General features: G+C 37.0%; 1 pseudogene; it reads right to left on the bottom strand.

Moving 5' to 3' along the window:
* Nucleotides 1-390: 390 nt before the first annotated feature.
* On the bottom strand, nt 391-1,055 carry LOC145030741 (chaperone protein dnaJ 11, chloroplastic pseudogene; annotated as a pseudogene).
* Between the last annotated feature and the right edge of the window lie 2,118 nt (nt 1,056-3,173).

Raw genomic sequence — 3,173 nt, 5'->3', positions numbered from 1 at the left:
CAATTTTGATCAAACCACAAAGACGATTTTAATAATTTACTCTTATAATAATTTAACATACTTGTTTTTTTCTATAGTTTATTGAAATTTTATTACGTTTTACAACCGACACCTTATTTGTCTTCGAAATATTTGCATTGAAATATCGCTTTCGTAATGATAGCATCATTTAGTTCGCATATATAAATAACCAACTGGTTGTATAATATATTATTTATACATGCAAACATTTTTGTCAATTTTCAAATCAAACATTCTAGAAATAAAAAGTCTTTAAGTCGGCAGTCCTATTCATTGTTGATATTTAAACATTCTAGAAATAAAAAGACTTTATGATAAAAAAATAAATTCCTAATCTGATTGGATGAACAATAATATGATAACACCATATTTGATGTAAAGATAATAATTTCATTTACAAAATTAACAAGAATCATTATGCTATGGCTTCAAAATCTAGCCAAGTATTGTAAGATTCCATATTTACATGTTCAAGATCTCTAAAATGTCGATCGAATTTCAAGGGAGAACTATTTCTACCAGCACTGGTCCGTCTCCCATCTTCGACTCCTGTATCCGCCGGAAAAACTCACCGGAGAAGAAACACCCGCGCGTCTCTGCACCAGAGTTCGATCGTAATCCGCTCGTTTCGCCGGATCTGTTAGCGTAGCATAAGCTGAATGCACTTTCATGAACTCATCAGCCGACGAGTCAATCCTTCCGACATCAGGATGCAAAACTCTCGCTAATCTCCGATACGCAGCTTTCACCTCCTGTGTATCAGCTCCGATTGGAACTCCGAGCACTTCGTACAATGAGGAAGGAGTGTTATTACGGAATGATCTAATTGTCTCCGTTTTCTCAGCGGTGGCGTAAGCAGCTGAAATCGGAGCTCTTCGGAAGTTGACGGAGTTTGAACTCGATTTTGACGATGAGTTTAAATTGAGGGAGAAATTAGGGGAAGTAAAGAAGGAAGATGTAGATGCAGTCGAAATCGCCATTGATGTGAAGAAATTGTTTGTGTTGTGAGTTTTTTTGGATATAGATTTTGTATGGTGGATTTATAAGCGGAGATTTGAGGATGAATACGTGTTGGTGAGTTGGAATTGAAAATGAGAGTTATCCATTTCAACAAATAAATTAAAGGAGCCAGCGAACAATCGGTGGCCGGGGACCACAGGAATCTCTACCGGCGATCAACGGCGGATACTTTTCTCAAACGTCTAGAAAGATCAATGCGACCTTATGATATTTTTGACACGTATTCCACATACAAAAATAATTTCGTGTCAAAGATTTCAACTTACTTAATTAAGACACATCCAATAAAAGTGATTACCTTTATTTTTGGCACAACCAAAGTCCTCTAAACAATACATCCTCCAAGAAAGCCAATGTATCTTTTTAATATTATCATTTCCTCCCCCAAAAATATTTACGTTTAATTCCTTCCAAACAATCGATTATCTTTTTGGAGCTTTGAATAAAGAAAAATAAAACGAGGGAGGCTACCTAAAACGGATTTAACAAGACCAAGTTTCCCTCCAAATGAGAGTGTTCCAGCTTTCCAATTAGACAATTTCAATTTGATTTTATCTACAATAGATCTTCAATTTTTTGTAAGCTTCATGTTTGTCCTAATGGGAAGCCCAACATAGTTGAAAGGAAAAGAAGCATGCTCACAACAAAGGATACTAGCAACACGAGTAAGCTCAGTATTATCCTATCATATCCCAAAGACTTTGCTTTTATTAAGTTTAACTTTGAGACCGGATGCCACATGAAAGCACATTAGGATTCTATTTAGACAAAACTGCAAGATTGGTCCCTGTAGTATTAAAAAAACTTTGAATAAGATCCAAAAACTTTCACACTTGTATAAAAGTTCCAAAATCAAGGTCTTTTTGCATTTTTAATCCCCAGAGAGCTTGAAAAGACGATTGTGCCATTTAATTTTTTTCTTTTTTCTATAATTATTTTAATGTTATTTTGATTTAAGAAAAAAGAAAAAAAATTAATAGGAGCCACCACGCACTCCACCGTACTCTCTCTCTCTCTCAACCTCTCACTCTGTCATTCACACATACCCACACACTTCGTATTCTTGTCTGTTAAAACACATTGAAGCTTAACCAAACACTTCACATATACATATACATGCCTCAACCCGAAAAAAAAACACACACCTGCAACTTGCAAAAAAACTCCCCCTGTAACTCTCTTGTTTCCAACACCAATCCCTAATCCCTTGTTGAACCACCTCCACCTCCATCACTCTTCTTTCTCCCAAACCCAACCCCATAGGTGGTGATCATTGTTCACAGTTAGTATTCCATCTTCCATATTTCCTCTTACAATCGATTGTAAGTGGTGATGTTTGCAGTGATATGGTAGCATGAAGACGAATGAAAAAGGGTATAACTCACATCTGCAACTATCATCTAATTCTGAATCGATATTACCTCTTTTCTCTTTCCTCTAGTAATCGATTGCAAGTGGTGGTGTTGGCTGTGATCTGGTGGTCGTATTCCTCTCAACAGGGTCAAGACTTGCTTTATCTCATCCATCTGAATTGAATCATCAAGGAAACCATTGGGTGCTCTTGTGCTTGAGGATCAATGTCAAAGGATCCGTGAGGTGTGGGTTTTACTAGTGAATGTGGGAAGAGTGGGTGTAGGTGGTGGCTGGTTTCACCAAAAATAGAAGATAAAAAAAAAGGATGATGTTTCAAGAAGGATAAGGAGAAATAGACGGTAGGAGACGATTTACTTACAGACAAGAAGGGGCATCAGAGCGACAACCGTTAAGGTATCTGATGGGGAAGCAACAACTAGTAGAGTAGAGCTCCATTACTATCAAAAGCTTTTAGGGGTTTTGGTGGTTCCTAGTCGAGGTTTTGCTAATGTGAAATTAGTGAAGAAATGAGAGAAATAGAGTAAGAAATTTCATATTGATAATCGCCGAAATTTATGGGAGACTGAAGTCTTCGATTTGAAAATGAAGAAGAAGAGGTTACGTAGAGAGAAAGAGAGAGAGAGTGTGAGTGAGTGAGTGAGAGAGAGAGAGAGAGAGAGAGAGAGAGAGAGAGAAAGAAACAGAGATGGGGGAGGGTACCGATGGGGGTAGGGTAGGCCCAATTCTTCTACTTTTAATTTTTAATTAATAAAGTATTA

Source organism: Lactuca saligna, chromosome 2, assembly GCF_052625555.1.
Source record: "Lactuca saligna cultivar CGN05327 chromosome 2, ASM5262555v1, whole genome shotgun sequence".
In the NCBI taxonomy this organism is placed as follows: Eukaryota; Viridiplantae; Streptophyta; class Magnoliopsida; order Asterales; family Asteraceae; genus Lactuca; species Lactuca saligna.
The sequence above is the reverse complement of the archived record's forward strand: the minus strand, read 5'-3'. Positions and strand labels throughout refer to the sequence as shown.